The sequence below is a fragment of the Lepeophtheirus salmonis genome, chromosome 13 (assembly GCF_016086655.4).
Source record: "Lepeophtheirus salmonis chromosome 13, UVic_Lsal_1.4, whole genome shotgun sequence".
NCBI lineage: Eukaryota > Metazoa > Arthropoda > Copepoda > Siphonostomatoida > Caligidae > Lepeophtheirus > Lepeophtheirus salmonis.
Window position 1 is genome coordinate 14,348,927 of NC_052143.2, and position 22,448 is coordinate 14,371,374.

A 22,448-nucleotide genomic window follows, 5' to 3' on the forward strand; every position below is an offset into this window, starting at 1 on the left:
CCATGCCATCATTAGTCAGAAAGCCCTTCCTCGCCAGATTGCAATGTGGGGCACATTGGCGAGGAAAACCAAATGTGTACTCACTGGAGGCCACCATAGTGCAGGCGTGGGATAACTTGTCCATGGAGTTTTTCATCAGCTCATGGGTGTCTTTTTGGCGATTTGTAAAGACTGTGATTGATGCGGAAGGTCCCAAATTGAGTAACCAAGTTTGCGAAGACCATATTTACAAGTTTTCCATTTTTTTTTTTTTTTTTTTTGTTAATTTTGAAAATAAAAAATATTTCAATATTTCCAAAGTAACCGCACGAGTCCACAATGTGCTATCCCATCCTGTACATAATTAGGAAACTATGGTATTTCTGTAACTATTTGTTAAACTATTCACAAAATTGGTTTACAATAAAAATTGACAGGAATGGCCTAAAATAAGCATGTTAAGTAATTAAGGAAATCTTTTATTAGTCTTTGTCTATTTCTCTGTAAATTAATTGCAAAAATGGTGTAAAGAGAAATTTGATTATTTTTTCCCTCCCCTTTCCTTGCCATTAACTTAAAATGTAAGGTACATAAAACATGGGCTGAAAAGTTCCTGGCTTAGCAATGAAAACCTTCTTTTTTTTTGTTAAAAAAATTGCATATCTTTATTTGATTTATGGAGCAGAGTCTGCATGACACTGTTCGATCCATTGCTCAGCTTGAACAGTAATTTTTCCCATCAAAAAGCAGTGTAAAATTAAAATACCAAATTGTTTTGATTTATTTTTTATTAAATAAAAAAAGTAGTACCCCACTTAACACAATTATTAACAAACTAAAGAAGATATTGTCACCAAATTTTGACCTTTGTTTTTTGAAGATTTGTTCTTACTGAAAATAAGGTGAATATAAAAATAGCACCATCTATATGTGAAGTCCGGAACTTTTCATCCAATGTGTTATAGTCGAGAGGAGGTTAATGCAGTTTCCAGACTCAACAAGGACTCCCTGATGCCAACTGAAAAGGCCAAGTGGGCAAAAATTCTAAGTACTTTGTGCGTATAGCTGCAAGTCAGTAAGTACTAAGTACGTGTCTCCCCTATGTTGTTAAAAAAAAGGCAATGATACTCAATGACATATAACTGGTCAATTGTAGGAGAATAGTAGACTTATAAAAAGGTTTTTCAGTTCATGTTCCAATACCAACAATAATTTGTTTGTACCTTTTTATGGGGCTCTAATTCAACATCAAATTGATATATTTCAAGTTGGATTAAAATAGGAACTAACTTGTTTGATTAGTTCTAGTATCATATTGGACTGTCATCTTAAGTACAAAAATATAAATCTACTTACTCTAATTCTAATATAATAGAAATATGATAAATATTTTGAGAAATTAGTTTACCTTTAGAATTTATTTTAAAGTTTCATTTTAATATGTACCCCATACGTCATATTTAAGTTAACACTTAAAGAAATGCTTGAGCTTTGATAGGAATTTTTATATGAAAGTGAGGCTGTGTTATATTCTAATAGTCATTAGCAATTTATAAATATTGACTGTATGATCAAAATGGATGCAAGAATAATTATGTTATGGGAATGCTCGTGCACCAGAAGACCCAACCAAGATTACCAATGAGCTTAGGATCAGCTGTAAGCCCGTATATGGCATTAAAAAGCGATTTGAAACCCAAGGAACAGTACTAAAAAGTCTGTAGAGGGTCAGAAACGAATAATAAGAACAAAGGCCATGATGATGCAATTCCAAAAATACCTTGTTTATTATCCAGTGAGGAAGATTAGGGATATGTCCAAGAAGATGAATGTTATAAAGTTTACGGAACGAAGTATCATTAAAAATTACTTGGTAGCAAAATCAAGAGCAAAAAGGAGAAAAACAACCCTCTCATTACGAGAGCCACAAAGGAAAAGAGGTTGTCAAGAATCAATCTTTTTTTTAATGTTTCTAAGAAAATCTCTCAACTAACCCCATTTTAATCCTTTGGACTATACCATATTGCCTAAGGTCAAAGGAGCTGCCTGTAACAAGCCTCATGGGTCTGTGAGCTATTTGGATCCGACATAAAGGCAGCATGGACTGAATTGTTAGAAGACTACATCTGTAAGGTTTCTGCTGCCTTCAGGAAGATAGTCGTTAAAAAATAAAAAACTGTTTTTTTATCTATTTTTTTACTTTATTTCTATAGTTTTTATCAACAAATGAAAAACTAGTACATTTATTGATACAAGCTCACAATACAGATGAAATTCTAGATAAATGGACGTTCATCGACGTCATTTTGTTTTATTTTTTCCCCATTTGTCTCATAAATCCTTCAAATTATATACTTGTGTGGATTTTAAATTCGAAACAAGTTTATACCTCAATATCTTAGCAACTCTGAGATGTATCTATGTTTATGAAAGTGTACTAATTAGATTCAACTAACAAAACGGTATAAGTAAGAATACAAAATCCTTGAGATGTGATCATTATTGTTTGCCTCAGTTATGTGATTATTGAGTTTACAAAGATGCCCAAATCTACTGTTTACAATGGTGCCAAGGCTTTCAAGGGGTCTGATGGGTTGGGAACACCTTTCAGGAAGACTCATGATTAGTCATGAAAGTCGTATGAATTTTTTAGCTGGCTTGTTTATTTGGAATTGGTAATTTGAAGAAGGAATTTTCTTTTCCTAAGCTGCTATCATTATAATTCAATACCTGAAGAGTGAGCTACCCTTCATAATACATTTAATTATATTGAAAACCTGACTGAATATTCGTGTGTGCTCATAAAAGACGGAAAGTAACCTTGAAAATTTATTGCAGCGTTATAATTGTGAGTTCTTGTTGGGATCAGAGTGGAATTGTGGATCGACATCGGAGTAATTCTTGCCAATGTCCATCTGCCCCTCCTCCTTTGTCACAGTTAATGCAGCTGATCTCCTTCAAAACTTTCAGGATTATCATTTTTACATGCATTATGCACATGATTTTCATCAATACTCAGGATTATGTGAGCAAAAAACACACTTCAGACATCCTGAAGGAAATGAAATGCGACCTCCTAGCTTGCCAGATCCGAACCCCCGTACTACTATGTGTGGGCTGGGCGTCTTGAGAGAGTCCAGTAAACGTGAACATAACACTATTGATTATTTAAGGGGTTTTATTCCCACGGCAGTAGCCAACATAGAAAAAAAAAAATGCCTCATCAAGACTTGTGCTAGGTTGGAGGCTGCGATTGAAGCACGAGACGGGTGATTTGAGTGATTGATTTCACTATGGAACCCGTCATGTAAGAGCAAGAAATATGTCAATTACTGAATTAATTTTGGGAAATGAATTGTATTATAGAATATTATTAATTTTTCCAGATTTAAAATTCCTACCCTCCATATTTTATACACTTACAATTTTTTAATACATAAATTTGTATTTTTGTTGGTAATTCTTTGGAAATAAACATGTTTAACGAAATTCATGGTAATTAATATGTTTATTTTATATTTAAAAAAAAAAAAAAATTCTCAAAAATAATTGTTAAGGTTAAAATTTGCATTATGAAAATGTGAGAAATAGTCATTTTTCTTGAATTTTCTAGTTAGATATCTTTAAAATATGAAACACAATGTGTTCGGGCCCATTTTTTACTCTGATGTACTGTTTTATATGGTAAACGGGGAAAAACCCGTTTTGTATTCCAGGTATCAAGAATTCCATGCATCACCTAACAAAAACATGGAAACATCTATCATAAAATATTTAATAAAAAAATTGATTATTGTATTTTTTTATGGAAACATTAAAAATAAATGATACTATCTCCTGAAAATGATCATTCCAACCGATAGCTATTTTGGGATGTGTCTGTGAATGATCCTAACTTAAAAAGAATATCACTAGAAACTAGAAGTGAGAATATTTGTACATATTTTTTCCTAACATAATATGTCTTCAATGCTCGATCTAAACTACAATTGGTCACAACAGATTTTCTCTATTTTAAACTAATGTTGATATAAACAGAAATAGCTTGTTATAAAAAAGTTTTACAATTGGAGCAGAAGCGTACTATTCAATATCTTATCATACAAAATAAAAATTTGCCCTACATAGCGTCTTGCATCATTGTTTATATGACAAGGAATGGCAGTAGAGCTCAAGTGCATCTTACTCCACTAATTTGTCTATTTACATTACTTCTATGTAGGTAAGCTATGGACAAAAAAAATAACATTATGTAATAACGTTTAACTTTTTTAGTCTGGGCCACAAATTGGTACAGTTATGTGCCACACGGAGGGAATGTTTTCATTATCTCTTCACAAATAGTACACATATGTTCCATTTCAATAAAGAGTAAATGAATTGGTTTGTTATATAATAAATTAGGCATATTAATGTTAAAAACATAATATTTTTTTAGATGTGCTAGAAAATAATTTGATCCTTCTAGGGTTAAGGATGAAAAATGCAATAAAATACGCTACGTGTGCAGAACTAATGGAAAATTACAACAGTAGACAAAAAAAAATCATATGCAATAATTTGGGATGTGGTTTAATTGAGAAATTTATAATTTAATTATATAAATATTTATGTTGCAACTTATGTTAAATGAATTTAATTTATTCAATTTTGAACACATTTCGATTTTATTTTAAATTATTGTTAAAAACAATGTATTTACAATAACGACTCAAACCCCCCTTAATTTTCATAAAATTGGCCTTTTTTCTATGACTTCGATGTAAAATCTCTTCGAATTAGGTGTATCTTCTAAGTTTATATGTTTGTTGCAAAAGTAGGTAATCCGAAGATGCATTATGTTTTAAGCCAAGTTAAAAATAATAACCTTGAGGTAAAGTTTCTTTCGCTTAATTTCAAAGTTTTATCTTTTGTTTTGTAAGTCATCTAAATTGCTGATAAAACATTATAAGTTTAAAAGATTCTCATCATAAGCTCCTTCAAAAATAACTTATTTTTTATAACTTGAAGGAAACTTTTTAAAAGGAAAAAATAGTGTAACGTTCGTGCAAAAATAGATAATATGTAGGTTTACAACCCATTATGACTTATTATGTAATATCACATATATAGGTATAATATCATTTTAAGTCAATAATGGCGTTATTGATATCACCACATATTTTAAAAAAATGGTGTAGTACTCGATATTGCTTGGAATCATGCAAGCACTACAAAATTCCTCCTCAGAACAATAGACAAACGACAAACTAGTCTATATTACTTTTATTATTATTTTTTATTACTTATTAATTAGTATTTCTGAAGACATGATGTAGGTTATTTAAAACATTCTGGAAAAAACATCTTTAGTGGAAATGAATCTAATAGAGGAGTCTTGTCTCTTATTTCAAAGAAAATCAAAAATGTTTCCTGTGTTAAAGAATTCTCCTACAAAAGCGATTGGCATAAAATTCGAATTTCTTTAAATGGGATGAGTATCAGTCTTATAAATGCCTATGGGCCGAATGAAAGGTCTACTTCTTTTTTTCAAGCAATTTTTAATAACCAAATAAAGGATTCAACTCCGTTCCTGCTAATTGGGGATTTAAATGCTGATATCAATAAATTTAATTCACACAATCCATACCTTACTGCTCTACAAAATATAATTCTTATGTTCAATCTTGTTGACATAACAAAAAAAATCAGTCCGGAAGAGGGCATTTCTTGGAGGAGAGGGAATCAGACTTCCAGAATTGACTTGACTTTGATTTCTCCCTTATTGACTCATATGGTTAAAAAACACTTTATAAAATTGAACCTCTGATCATAAATTTATCTGTATGTAATTACATAAACCTTATAAAATTTCTCAATTAAGTATACCAAAATGTTTGATTGAAGACGATGAATACAAAACGAAATTAAAAAAAGAATTGATAGGAGGTTTTAATGACAGCTTTTCATCCAACCAAGCAACTCAGAAGCTCACAAAAAATAACTCATGCTACGACTTCACGGTTTCTTTTGGAAAATAGGAAAGAAACAATGTTATACGCCAGTCAAGTGGATAATGTTCTCAATAATGGATCAACTTTTGCACGCACGTATTTTGTGGATTATCTTAATTTCTTTAGAACTGCAGAAATTGCTGAGGCCGAAATTACCGAAAAAATTGAGTTGGAAGGGTCTACTTATAGCAGAAGACTTAAGAAATTTTTTAAGAAAGACAGATTTTGTGCCCCGGTGTTAAAAAAATTATTCATGAAGGAAAAGTTATAAATAAACCTGTAGATGTGTTAGACTACTTTCATTCCCATTTCCAAAACATTGTTGGCACAAGAAGAGGCAACTTTCCAAAAAGAGATGTAATTTCCACTGTTCAAGGGAACTATATCCTCCCTGAAGATATTATATCTAACTTTATAGGAAAGTATTATAAGGATGATAAAGGCTGGGGTCCAGATGGAGTCTTGGGTAAAGTATATTCGAATTTTATCGATGAAGTTGTTCCGTATCTTTTAAAAATTGGACATTCTATGGAAAAGTTTGGACGGCTACCCAAATCACAAACAAAAGGAAGAATTGCATTTATTCCGAAAAAAGGAGATGTGACAAACTATAGCCATTGGAGACCAATTGCGGTTCTCAATTAATGATATAGGATTCTCTCTGGAGTATTGGCTAAATAGATGCAACCAATTCTCAGCAAAAAAAAAAATTGCAATTGAACAAAAAAAAAATTTTTTAAATAGGAAAATTTCCGATGTTTCACGCAATATTCAAGATGCAATTGACACAGTGGAAAGTAGGAAGAAGTTTGGAGCAATAATAGCAATAGACTTCTGCAAGGCTTTTGACTCTATTTCACATAGGCAAATTCTTAGATCTGTAAAAAAGTTACTTCCGAAACGTTTTTTTAATCCCGTTCGTACCCTACTATATAACGGCACTTCAACGATCTCATTGGATGGACTAGAAATCAAGCCAATCATCTTAGAAAAGAGCTGTCGTCAGGGATGTCCCTCGGCTCCATTTCTTTTCATAGCTGCAATCAAAGAGCTCGTTTTAGGTGTTACAAAGAGGTACAGAGGCCTTGGGATTAGGTTTGAGGGATCTCAGCATATTATTGATTTGTATGCAGATGATGTAACTTTAACTGTAGAAAAACAAGAAAAAAAAGGATTGGCTGTGAATATAAACAAGACCACTATTTTACCTTTGGTCTCCTGGAAGCCTGAAGAATATATTAATGTCGGAAGTTGCAAAGTTAGAAGAATGGTGGAAATTTTGGGTATCAAATGGAATAACAGTGGTATTCATGAAGATAACTGGAACGAAATTCGGACCTCCGTCAACAAAAGAATTTCTTTTTGGAAAAGATTCAACCTTCAAAAAAGAGTTGACTTTTATAAGAATTTGGTAATACCTTTAATTTTATATAAGACTATATCAAGACCGCAACTAGTTGAAAAAGCTATTTTAGAAGAGAGTTTATTTGTATGTTTTATAAGAATTATATCGAAGCCATGAAATACGTAAATTCCATATAGGTGTTGGAGTAGCCCAACTACCTCGTATTGTTCCGAAAATTACTCCAAAATGGATATTTCAAGAAATCCAGCAGTAGAATGGAGAAAAAATATAACAAACCGAGAACTGTACATTTGGCTTATGATGGGGACTAATCTGACCAACAATAGAACATGTTTGATCTCTCCAGTTTGAGACTCAGGTCAGACAATAATTTGGATGTTCATCCCTGATTTTAGAAATGACTCAACCATTGATATAATTCGGCAAAATATAAGTAAAAAGTTCTTTTTTAGGAATTTAAAGGACCCCTCAATTTTAGAAGGACGTGCAATCCCACGAGATATTTTAGCTGTTCATAATTTCAATTTGGAAGAATTACTCAACGATGGTAGAATAAGATTTCCACTTGTTAATTCTTCAAAATATTATTCAATGCCATGCCTGTGGCACATTAAGATGACCCCTAAATTATGATCCAGCTGTGAATGGACTCAGGGAGTCCATTCACAACATAGTAATCGTTTGGGATTATGGGTTGGAAAAGAAAAATTGTGTCTTCTCTGAGGGGAATAAATGATGATAAAAAAATTTACCGTGCAGTTACAAATCTCCACAGATTGTATTAAATATACTAAGGCCAGCAAGGACTGTGGAAAAATATATAATAACACACTTCATGCGTTTGTGGACTGCCCTGCCATCTATATCCTAAAATATTTGGGATCTATTAATCTAAAAGGGCTGACGAAGGGGGAAGAATAATATGCTAAAGGTCTTGTCCGTTTTGGAATTTCAAAGAAGAAGGGGGCAACTTCTGAGGTAACAAGGGCTCTGGGCTGTGCAATTCTTAATAGTAAAGCCCTCATCGCCAGCCGATTAACCAACTATCACCCTATTTGGGAGGATGAGTTGAGAGGTATCATCTTGGCAGCTTTAGCCCGCTATGTCTATCTCACAATGAAAATTCCTAAATCAGGATATGAGTCATGGAATTTTGCAGGAAGAAATCCGGTACCTTCCCTTCCATCACGGAATTATCGAAGTATTTTAAAAAGCGGTTAAAAATTTTTAGCAAATATTTATCATAATTTTTAGTTTGCATGATTACTGTTGTTTTTTTAAAGATTGATATTGAGTTGAAATTCTATCCCAGAGCATTAATTATAAACTATAATATTTGTTTATCTAATTTTTGACGCAATTGCTCCGGTTTATTTATATATATGTATGTTCTATATAATATATAAACCAAATAAAGAATGCTGAAAAAAAAAATGGTATTGTACATATATTATTTTTCAACGAATATTAGTTTTAATTGGTGTAAAATGTATCTTATTTGAAATTGTAGATTTTAATAGGGAAATGATTAAAAATATAGTCACGAAATTTAAAAAAGAAAATGAACTAAGGATGTACTTTAAAAAAAAATTCTCAAAATAATTTTATTAATCTATTTTCCCTCTTTAAGGATGACTATGTAAGAAATAAATGTTAGCCGTCTAAAAAAATTATATCTCTCCACCAATTATCATAAATATGTATCCATTTTAATAAGCACCAGTGCTACTAAAAATATATTGGTTATAAGTTATAACCAGACTATAGTAAAATATTGAGGTGTTGATTAAATAAACTGTTGAATTACACTTTTAACACGATTCAAATAAGTTAAACGAATTTTGTTGTTAATTTCTGCAATATAAATTATTAAAAAATTCTTACATAACAAGTTTAAATGATTCTTTAAAAAATAATATTTTTCGGAGTTACAAGTTTTTTAGTTAGGAAAAAGTATTAGATTGAGTAACAAGTATTCAAGCGATTAGCAAGTATTGAAGCAAGTAACAAGTGTTCAGGGGAGTAACGAGTATTCAAGACAGTAACAATTATAACTCGTAATTCCTCAAGTGATTTTTTTAGTAACTCGAAATTTTTTATACAGCAAAATTCAGCTTTCGGCACATCACTACAAGAATTACTTCGATATCGATCCTCAATTCTACTCTTAGTACAATAAAGACTTCGAAATTAATCTCCATCTTTTATTAGCACACACAGCTGATGTTTAATCAGGTTTTTAATATAATTGAATGTGGTAGGAAAGGATGTTTGTTACTTAAAATAATTAGATAATATTTTATAATAATAACTAGGGATAACAAAACTTCATTTTTCAGATTACCAATTCCAAAAAACAGGGCAGATACAAAAACCCAGACGATTTACAACACTCTACATTATTAACAATGAAAATCTGGAGGATTTTGACCATATTAAATAAAGAAACCGAAAATTAACCGGTAGATCTTTCAATTTGAAGAACATTTTAGAGAGCTTAGCTGTCGTGACGTTTCATTAGATCAGCTACAAACTGTAACAAGGGGGGTGATAGACGGGAATAAACAAGGATATTTGGCAAGAATTATTCTGATGTCGATCCTCAATTCTACTCCGAGTCCAACAGGGACTGACAATTATAACTCCACAACAAATCGTGTAGGTTACTCTCCGTCTTTTTTGAGCACACACAAATGTTCAATCAGGTTTGGAATATAATTGAATGTAGAAGGAAAGGAAGTTCCCTCTTCAAGAATAAAATAATAATTGTATAAACTTTGAAAAAGAAAATTCCCTTTTCCAGATTGCCAACTCCGAAAAAAAAATGGGTGATCTAAAAAATACATCCGATTTTCAATACTATCAAAAGCAATATCAGACACAGTCCCGCTTTTTCCTCACGCTCTCCAAAATCCCATCCCTAACAATGATTTAACTTGAGTGCAAAAGGAGTAACCATTTTAACATGGAACACACGTACGTCGTACGGATACATACATGCATATCTTCATATATTTTGAGTTATACAGCAGTATGGCTCAAGAAGACTATTGGAAAACTATATTATATACAACTTGACTCGTCTTAAGACTCATGTAGGTATACATATGTTTACCTATGTATGTACACATAATATACATATGTAAATACTTATGATGTATCAAAATACAAATAAATGGATACTGTAGAACATTTATGTCAAATGAAATAATATCTGAGTTCTGTCAGTATGTAAGAGATGTCAAACGTGACATGAAATGATAAAGTTGGTGGAACCCTGTCTAGTGCAAATTGAAAATAGAATGGGTACTCGGTAGAGCGTAATCCTCAGCCTAAAATCATTTTATCAAACATTTCTTCTGTATGTTATTACTAGAGTTGATTAGTTTATAGTACAAAACAACCTTTAAAAGTTAGAAAGGAAAAACAGTTGTTGCGCGCCTGCTCTTCCTTCTTTTTTGTACATAAATTAATTGGTCATTGTGATGTTAACTTCTCACTTTGAAGAGTACATTATTGCATATCTGGTATAAATTCTTTTTTGAATGTATAGATATATGTACATATATTCATTTAAATATAATTACAATATTTTCCCTGCGCTGATGGTATTCTGAATGTAGAAGGTTCTCCTCTTTAGATCAGTAGTTCTTACACCCCCTCAAAATCATTTTGTAGGCAGCTGATATTAACAAGTGTTTTAATTCAGGTGTACCATATGTTTTTTTCTCACCATCTCCTCCCACTCTTTTTCTTTTCTTTTTTTATTTCAAACTACTCAACTCTATTCATTTTTTAAAAGACTGGAATGTTGAACGTTTTTTAACCTGTCGTGTGACCTTTACATTTGAGCTTATACTTTATAAAAAATGCCTTTAATATACCTACAATATGACACTAATTGGAGTTATGGTCGATTATGCAATTTTGACGTTGTTGTGTGATTTGGACCACTCAAAATGTTAAAAATATTTCGAGTTTGAATATGAATTAAATTCTGGTCTGTAATCATCGATTATTTTTCTTTATGGGCAACCTCAAGTAAAATCAACCTCTTATTGATTATTTACAAAAAAATTAATAAATATTCAGATAAATACTGCTGAAATAGATCATTCAGAACCAAGTACTTTTTGTAATTAAAACCTTAATAATTATTCATATTAATTTCTTTTTTTTTTGTCGTAAAAATAATTGATAAATTAAACCATTATTCCTTTTCAAATAAAACCCTTAAACAATGGTGATTTTTTATTTTTAAATTACATTTTCTCAGGATTGAATAAATCACACATTATATATATAATAAATATTATAAGCCTAAATGAAATAAGTATAACATTTTGCAACGAATAAGCTAATTTGTATGTGAATTATTGATTTTTTTCATTTTCAAAAGTTGGATTATACCTGTAAAAAAAGTTGAAAATACTCAAAAAATTTTAATAGAAAATTAGCGCATCAACTACTACTAGACATTATTCAGAAATTCTAAATATATTTTGGTTGTTGACTTCTGAAGGTTAGGTAACGCTGTGAACATGATTCAAATATATACAGTCACATCTGGATGAAGGAGACTATTATTTTTAAGATGAAAAGACTATTTTCTTATGTCCCAAGTATATATATTAAAAAAATACTATTTTTGTAAATATGTAATTTTGAATTAATGTTTGATTAAATCCTTTTTTTGACTGGTCATGGTAAATTTCTAGTTTTAGCTTTCAGTAAAAGTGTTTTTTATTTAAGGAACACTCATGAAATGTATCCCTATTGATTGAAAAACAATGTTAAATGGTTTTAAAATGAAGGCTACAGAAAGAAAATGCTGGCGTCAGCTTACAACTTGTACGAATAAAAAAATTATCATGATAATTCTTCAATCTTTCGAATTTCTATGAATTTGATACTAAAAAAAACAAGAAATTTTTTACTTTAATTGTATTTTTACTTCCTCTATGCAAAGTATTTTTATGACTTAAACAATTGGTATCTGAGGGAACTTTTACACCTATCATATTTTTCTTATATCCTCACTTAACTGTATTTTATATTTATTATTTCAAAATATTACACCCTCCCCTTTCATTAGAACAAGTGACGTATTTGTTGGAAATCCAGATATGGGACCCCTAGTCTACACATATATTCATGATACATATTCAGTGTATCGTGTTGTATCGGTCCTAGAACCGCAGTCTGTTTTCTTAATCGGTAGGGTATTTTTAACCATTCATCAGCTTAGAGGACAGTTATTATTAGTTTAATCTTACAGTCCTAATTGTCCTTTTTTTTCTTCACTCCTAGCTAGGAATGAAGAAAATAAAAATGAATTAATGATAGCTAAAACTGTAGAGAAAATAAATCTATAGCTTCACATTGTCGACAATTGGCCTTCCAGACCCTGGTGCATCTTTGACATCAAAATTAATGGAGCAGAATCCACAAAACCAAAAGTGCACTGATTGTCAATTATAATATCAGCACCATAAACGCTATTCACATTTTTAGCCGAATGGATTATGTTTTTGCCTTGTTTAAAGAAAAACTTTAAAATATGGTGTGATTTTTCTTTGCTGATATCCATCTTTGACACGCACTCAAACAATCACATCACCGTCTAAAACATTTTAATAATACAACACTTTATGCAACAGCATTCAGCGCAAACTAATCCAATTTATACAATCCAAGATACAATTTACTTACTTAGAATTGATTTATTTTTATTCCACCTTTAATAATACTTAGGTTCTAGCGACACATTTCCTAATTTAAACTGTAGTGATCTCGTCCCTTTGAAAGAAGTTATGATAAAACTTAAACACCTGAAATGATAAGTAACAACGTCATTTCAGGTGTTGTAGTTACCTTAAAAAGAATAAGGATCGGTGCTAAGGCTCACAAAATTAATCAGAATGAAATGAGATGGAACTGATAGGATTGCAGTCCTTTTATTTTTTTAGACCCATCCAACACTATCAGCGTACATGTACAAAACTAAGGGACCTCTTTGTTGGAAACAAAATATGGCCACCCTAGTCTACAAATATATTCCTACTACCCTTAGTTACTAATATACATTGTATATCATATATAAATATAATGTGCACAAATACATACTATAAAAATTGTTTGATATTTAAACTATTTATATCACGTAGAAGGATATAATTGAGTCCTGCGCCATTGTAGGTACACAATATGCAACACCATTAAACACTTATCCCCTCTCGTTTATTTATGTCTCAGACTTTCATGTCTCAAAGTGCTTAAATATCTACGATCATAAAAGTAAATTAACTTAACAAGGCTTATGCAAAAAGCCGGAGTAGCTGAATTGTGTCTACATAGCATACACAATATTTACAAAGTCAGTGCTGAAAATTCGGATATTATTCACTCACTGCATACTACACACATTAAAAGGTTATATTTAGTTCATAATAATGAATGTAATTAAAATATTAAACTTCTGATTTATTGATCATGTAATGGAGAGGAGAAAAGGGTACTTGCATGTTTCTAGGAATAATATGTATATTTTTCATTATTCTCATTATTTACCTACATAATATTTGCTACATGCAATAAGTGGTTTAAATGAACTTAATCTTAGCTAGACATTAAATGTATATCAGAAAAAGAATCGATGACTCAATCGGGGAAAAAAGTAAAACAAAATGACGTCAATGGACTTGCTTGTATCTAGAATTCGATGAATGAATTAATTATTGACTCTCGATTGACCCACTTCTTGGTGATTGCGGATTTCAGAGACTCAACGCTGGGGGAAGATGTTCTATTGGACTCCAAAATACCTAAGCAGTTCCATGGATCAAGATGGGCCTGTTACTGGGCTAGAAGTTAGAAGGCCAAAATCGGACATATTCCAGGCACAAAACTCTTTGACTTTTATTTAGTCCACAGCATCCTGATTGTCTTTGCACACCTTTACCTTCATCCAGGACTGACCTGATGTTGTGAACTGTAGCCAAGGATACGCCAAAAATGTTTGCCGCCATTTTTAGACTCACTTGTGAAGAGCAGATGAAACACACGCTTTATTTTCTGTTCTTGCTCAGACATTTTCCTGTTCACATAAACTTCATGGGCATAGACAAAAAAATGAATATCGGAATTTTAAAATTATTTTATAATCCACCTCCTCAGATAAATATTAATTGATATATATTACTTCTAATTTTATTCTATGTTTTAGTTCTGCATCCTCTATTTGGTTAAAATTTAAGACAATTTATGATTTAAGATTTACAAAACTACTTTTAAATTAGGCTTAGAAAACGTGGAAGGTATGTATATAATAAGATGGCGATGATACATTTTTTTAATTTCTTCTTACGAAAGATGGGAAAAGGATTGAAGATCATTTTTTTTTTTTAGATTGGTCATGTAACTTTACAGCGGAAGAAATATGTAATTTGATTACCCATGTTAAAATCAATTATATGATTTAGTAAAAAAAAATAAAAACCGAGGGGACATACAAACGGTAAATGAAAAGATTAAATTCTTTATTTAAGTATATTTTTATGGATGCGAGGTTTTTAAACAACTTTACTTCTTTATAAAAAATATTTTGGCTATTCTTCAGTCTTTCAAAATATTTTGAGAAGAAAAAAAAAAGAAGTATACATAGAGGTACAGAGATAAAAGAAAATACGAGGAAATAAAAAAGTTTTACTTCATCATATTTTTGCAATTTAAAAAAGAAGAAGAGTTAGTAAAGTATTAAAAGGGCATATATTAGGACAAGGACAAACCGGTAAACCCACAGATTGGTACGAACTGCGGTACATCCTTTACGGTATGTGGTTTGGTACAGTATGATAGTAATTTTTTTTTTTTTTTTTTTTTTTTTAATAGAATGCCTGTAGTGTCTTATGTTTTTTTATATGTTATTCTAGAATAATTTATTTTCTGTACTAATATATTATTCTTAAGTATACTTAACTTATGAAAATTTTGCGATCATCATTATCATGTTCTAGTGTAACAACTAATCCCAAGACTTGTAACAATCGAAAAATATTTTTTTTCAAAGAAGATTATCAATCCATGATGAAGATGTATTCAAATTTGAGCCCAACAATTAGTAGAAAATACATTATAGTATAATTGATTTAAATTTCACGTCAAAAAGAAGAACTAATTCGAACCCTGAATTGAATCCTTGTCCTGTCTTCCTTATGCAGGAATTCTTTGGAATATCTGGGATCCAATTTTTTTTAATCCAAATATGTAGAGACATTAACATTTTCAGTCACTAAAATGAAGACTCTCACCAAAAAAAATTACGGCTATTAAGTATAACCTATATTTATAAAGGAAAATTTTTCATCTTTTTTAAAGTGAAAAATAGGTGCTTTTTATTCAGAGGATCATAGCTTCAAAACGAATAAATACATAAAGTTTAAAAGTATTGCATTGGATACCCCAGCTAGAAGAGATAGAAACAAAGAGAGAGAAAAAGGAAATATATATTATACTAATTTTCCTATTGGACAGTGTAATTATTCTTTCCTTCTAGAGGACAGAACACGTCATATGAATTGACATAAGTATTGATTAGTTACGAGTGAGTGTGCACATGAAAAATAGAGAGTGACACCGAAAATGTCTTGGTGAAATCTCTCTTGTCACAGCTGATTGTTGCTTATATAATGAAACGTCATGCGCATTATTGTTTCTCTTCTCAAAAACATTCTTCAAATTATTGATTTTTGGTTTTTTTTTTTAACATACCCATTCCACACTGGATTTTCACCTTTGTCTATATTTTTAAATATACTTTTATATTATTTTATTTATACCTCAAATAGAAGTCTGTGTCAAGCTATGATTTTTATCTATAATTAAAAAGTCAACAAACAAAAAATTTAACCATACAAGCCCCCCCCCCATATCTCTCTCGTAGATATCCAAATCAAATCGTGTACCGAGCACAAAATAATGCTATTTAGACAAAAACTTGATCTTAGATATTTAACTTGGGTGACTTTACCCTCTCCAATAAGGAAGCTTGGAGATTCAAATGTTGCTATCATCATTAGCATAATCTTGTAATTCTAGCTTGTACGTTTTCCAATTATGAATGTGTTGTGTCTTGACGAGGGAGAGGAGACACATACTTATTTATAGGTGGAGAGATCCAGGATGACCGAGAGACAAATGAAAAGAAGGAATGGCATAGAGGAAATAATACAATATTTATTAAAAAAACATCTATATTCTTTATAATACAAAAACCTACTCTAGTTAATACATAAAATACAAGACTATTTATGCAACGTAAAAGACAGTACTTTAATACATATATATATATATATACAAGGAATTAAGACGAGAAGAAGAAGAACAAGGGGAAGGAAATACATAACACCACACCCCCAAGCACCAAAATCCATGACGGTGTTTACACAGGTTCCGCTCTATGAATAGTAGCTTATTGATCCGCTCCATCCATATCCAGGCGCGGACAAACCATTCGATCTTGTATATAAAAATTTTATCTCCATAGACGTGCCGTGCTCTCAGCATGCGCACCGGAGAAAGGAGAACACTACTCCTCATAAAGGTTTTAGGGACAAGAGCACCCTGCTCGTCCCTGGAAGACATATTGATCACCCTTATAGAGGTTTTAGGGATACGAGCACCCTGCTCATCCCTGGGAGACGTATCGATCTTGCTCGATGTACCCTCATCCAACTTGGGATGATCCAGTGGAGATACCATTGCACATTCATTATCCAATTATGTGAACGGGAGAGTAGGAACAACAGAGAACCAAACCTTCATAGGATTAAATCCACTTTTAATTATGTGGTCCCTGACACGGACACACACTTCACTCCTTGTAAGTGACCACGGTTCTCTTCCTTCCTCCACGAGGCACAAACTGAGGCACAGTCCGTATTGCTCCGCCTTCCACAGACGAACGAGCGTTCTCCCTGTCGACGAAAAAGGGCTACCCAACTCCAGCAGGGCTAGCTTCGCCGACGATCCCACAGCAGGGAGGTCACGTGATCCTGATCCCATCCTCGTCGCCAATGTTGCGTCTTGACCGAGAGAAATGAGGTGAAGAAATCACGTGGAGGAATAAGACTACACTTATTTAAAGGAATCTCTGTATTCTTTATAATACAAAAACCTACTCTAATTAATACATAAAATACAAGATTATTTATACAAGGTAAAAGACAGTACTTTAATATATATATATATATACGGAATTAAGACGAGAAGAAGAAGAACAAGGAGGAAGGAAATACATTACAGTATCATATAAGTTACTAGATTTATAAAATTCATTTAGCAGATATATCTTAAATTCGGTGCTAAACTGTGCTATTTGGTTCGGATTTTATAATAAAGTTTACATTTCAAGGATATATAATTATTTATTGTACTAAAAGATGGCACCCCTTACTATTAATATTGTTGTATACTAGTAAATATAACTATTGAAGTAAACATTGCTAAAAATATATTTGTTAAAAGCTAATAAATATGGATTACACATCACAGTAGCTAATAGTCAGTATAAAATAATTAAAATAATATATTCTTTTGAAAGTCCTTGTTGACTCGGGGTAGAATTATAAATTGACATCGGAGTAATTCTAGCTGTATAAGAATAAGTCCATCTACGTAACGGCAGCTAAGCACCTCTCCTCTCAAATGTTCTTCAAATTTTTAGGATTAATTACTTTAATTTTCTTTTTTTTTTACATACTCAAGGTCTGACATACTTTATGCACCACTATACAACAGCATTTTTAACCCACCGTCTAAAATCCACATTTATTATTATTATTTAATTGATCAATTTTGATATTTTAGGTCTTTTTTAAAAAAAATTTAGGGCTCTTTTTTTATCTCAATTCGTCCAAAAAAAATCCTTCTAACATCATATTTCTACTCGTAACCTTTCTTAGGAGTAAAATAAGAAATATATATGAATTTCAATAAACCTTTGACAGTAACAGAGGGTTAAAAAATCATTTTTACGACATTTTGTCCAACATGCATATATTACATATTTGTTGTTAATTGTACCAACATACAAGGATTTAAAAAATGTTAATTTCTTATTCAAACAAAATTACGAGACAGTTTTAAGGTTTTTGCTCGTAAATTTGAGGATTTTGTATTTAACAGAAAAAAAAAGTAAATGCTTAAAAAAGAAATTGTGCATCTATTTGGGAGATTAAATACTGTTTACTTTTAACATCATATTTACATAAAAATAATATAAATTTAATTTATAAATGCCATAAAGTAGTATATGTACATCGATATATTTAAGACATTAAATATTGACATGGATTCTATCCGTGCTTAATATATAATAATGTTAATGGTATAGAATGATGCTATTTTGATGAGGTACACATACATACATGCATATAGATAAAATGTTTTAAAATATGCATACAGGCATTCTGCCTCTATCACTCTATGCATTGCACATAACTAGATCATGAACAGTTAATATATGTATATCTATTGTACACTGTACATTGTGCGAGGTAAAATCGTAGACTTGATTTTAAATCCATCTGGATTACTTTAAAGTGAATATTTTTAAATACTAGGTTGCGTTATTAAATCTAGGGACTATTCCAGTATATAAACAATTTAAAACTTTTCAAAAATGAGCAGTTGTCAGCTTCGAGGCGAAAATGCAAATGGTGTCTGATTTGCTCAAGGCCCAAGTGAGTGTCGGGGAGATCATGAAGGTCGTAAGTAGTTTTAGAGTATTGTTTCCAAGATTAAAAGTATTGTGGCTTTAGATCAAAACCTTGAGCGGGCCCCGTCAGCAGGAGACTGATGAAAATCGGGAAGTCTAGCAGCCTACAAAAGCTCTCGAGGTCAGGGATCGGACTGTAAGGATGTATTTTAAGGATTAACACACGATGACTTTAGCTACTAATTTCAAAAGCAACCAAGGCCAAATGGTTCAAGAGGGGCCCTAAATTGTTGACTTGGTTAAAGCATAACTGGTATCCTCCCCAGACTGGTCCCCCTAGACTATTCCATTTATGGCGTAGTCCAGAATAAAGTATATGCTACCTCTCATCTAAAGTTTGATGTTCTCAAGCCTTCATCAAGAAGTACTGAGGCGCCTTCAGGCCAGCTTGGGGGCCATGGTAGTAGCCAAAGGAAATAATTTTGAACAATAGAAACATATATCAATGACGAAGACTGTTGTACTCCTTATCATTCTTTCAAAAGTATAGCCTATTTGTTCCTTATCAAAAAGTCCACAATTTATATCGCACACTGTATATACAGGGTTGTGTATGCTGGCGATTATGTTATAAGGCAGATGTCTGATGGTGTCTCTTTTTTTGCGGCAGAAATGTTGTCGTATCATCAAACATTAGTGAAGTTTCTGGCATCAAGATTTAATTTACAAAGGAGGAACGGCGTTTCACCGTGACGATATTTTTTGTCCATAACATAGAAAATGTAAATCAGGAGGTCTCTAATTTGACTGTCTTCCCAATCCGGACCGTGCAAAATATTTATAAAGCTCTTGTGGAGACTGATGATCCCAGATCTATCATCAGCCACAAAAAAAATGAGTACTGCTATGCCTTCATTGGGAAGGAAATACAGCCCCCAAAGCAGTCTGAAGCATATTCTCTTAATTGAGGCTACATTGAATCTAAAAAAAATTGAAAATCTTATTGCATCATAGAATCTCTTATTGCATCCATCAAGGATACAATGCCCAACATACCAAGAAACTAACTTATCGACGCCTACTCCCCCTCCCGAGTCCGGATCCGGGCTATGATTGATGATAGAGGCAAATACTTTAAAGGTACAACTAAAACCATTTTTTAAGTATATCTGCCGAACAATGTAGCCTCTGTAAGAGTTTAAAGATTTTTGAATAATGCGTCTTTTTGATATTAACAACATAGGAAGCAATATTAATAAAGCAAAATTAGTCCGTCTCTCAATATGTATGTATGAATATATTTTCGTAGTACAGTCATTTTTTATTCATGAAATAACAATATACATTCTTATATAGTCAAATTAAGGAAATTTTGCAAGGGGTTTGTACATAGCCTTAATTGTATATACAGGGTGCACAGTATATAGTGCTCCCCTAAGTATATCATATATACGTTTTTGATCTAAGAAATAACATTGTAGTCCTGTGAATGAATACTGTAGGGATTTTTGCATGTATCATTGAACGTGTACTTAATATTAAAAAGAAAAAAACTGTATATTTTTATAGAGTTGTAGAAGAACAGTTTGTAAAAATAAGTGAAATCTCGCATGTGTTTTGGTCGACTCATATTTAATAAAAATCTATAAACCATTAAATGTGAGTTAAATACTCTTTTTTTAGTAACGAGCGTCTGTACCAAAGGCTCAACCAGGTAGCCTTATACACACTAAAGTACTCCCTAGCTAATCACATGATATTAATGTGTTATTTTTCTTTAACTTTTATTATTATTTGTCTGTCATTCTTGAGGAGAGATCATCCATGTATTGAGTAACTATGCGGGAGTGTGCTCATCAAAAACGATGAGAAACACTGAGGATATATTATGTAGTTATTTTCTATATTTTTAATGTAAGGTTTGTTGGTTCAATGATCCCTAATGACAGTTCCTACTGCCAATATTCCATATTTACAAAAGTAATTTATTATAATACTACTTTGCTTCCACTTATAATGATAACTAAATTGTTTTTCTCAACCTTTTTACTAAATAGAGACAAAATAAACTCCAAAATTAAGTAGATCTAACTACATCACTATTAGTCTATTATGTATAGTGAGGCTAATTGTTAGCAGCTTTTAGCTTCTTTTTTTGAGTTGGCAAATGGAAGAGCAGAGATGTATCATATATATTTTCAGAGGGTTATTTTTTATTTATTTTTACATAGCAGCGCAGCGAGTAAATTTATGCCTCACTTTCACTTTTTATTATATTTAGTAGAAAAGGAAGTTCACCCCTCAGCAATTAAATAATAATGATATTAACTCAGTCAAAGAGAATTCCCACTTCAGTTTGCCAACTCCAAAAAACAATAATCAGAATAGCTTTCGAAAATAAAAATAACATTCTTCAAATTACTAACTAACTAACTTATACACCTCTAATACTTGATATGTTTTTTGAAAATCGATTGAATATTTGTTTGTGCTCATAAAATCATAGAATAATCCTGTGGATTTATTGCACAGTTCTCATTGTAAATCCTTGTAAATTGGAATTGAGGATCGACATCGGAGTAAATGTTGCCTATGTACTTGTTTATTTCCTTCTTCCCCTCTTACCTCATTACAGCTGCTTGAAACTGAGCTAATTGAACGCCATGACAGCTAAGAACATTTTTCAAATTGTCAGGGGTTCCATGCTGATTTTTAGTTTCTTTTGTTTTATAAATGGATTATAAAATTATTTTTTAACATTTACTCATAAATACATAAATTCACCAATATTTGTCTCTAACGTGTAGGGCTCCATAGTGAAGTCAATCACTCTTACTATGCACCTGTAGCTTCAACCACATCCTAGCTCTTATCCTTTACCTAGCTCTGAACCTGGCACAGGCCTTGATTAGGAAGCCTTGTCCATATGGACACGGCCTTGAAGAATGGAAACCAACCCTCTTAAGAGTCGAAAGTATTATGTACACGTCTTTTTTACTATCTCTCCCAAGACCCCCCTCGACAAATACACATAGTAGTCCAAGGGGTTCAGATCCGGCGAGCTAGGATGCTACTTTTCCTTTGCGTTTCCTTTAGGAAGTCTAGAGTGGGTGTTTTGCTCTCAAAACGATCGTGAGTCTTTACTTTTAGGCGTTTTTGAACTATCAAACTCCTTGTAAGCATTGAGATCATCGTAAACCGTTGATTTGGGCAGTTTTGTAAACTCAATAATCTCCTTGGGCGTACTTCCGACTCAGAGACACTCAACAAAGGTGCCAGTGTTCGTATTCGGAGGACATCTAAGGATTTTGTATATTTTCTTATGGAATTTTGTAAATCAAATCTGATGAGTACGCTTTCATAAACTCAGATTTGAGGGTTGCCAAGATATTGT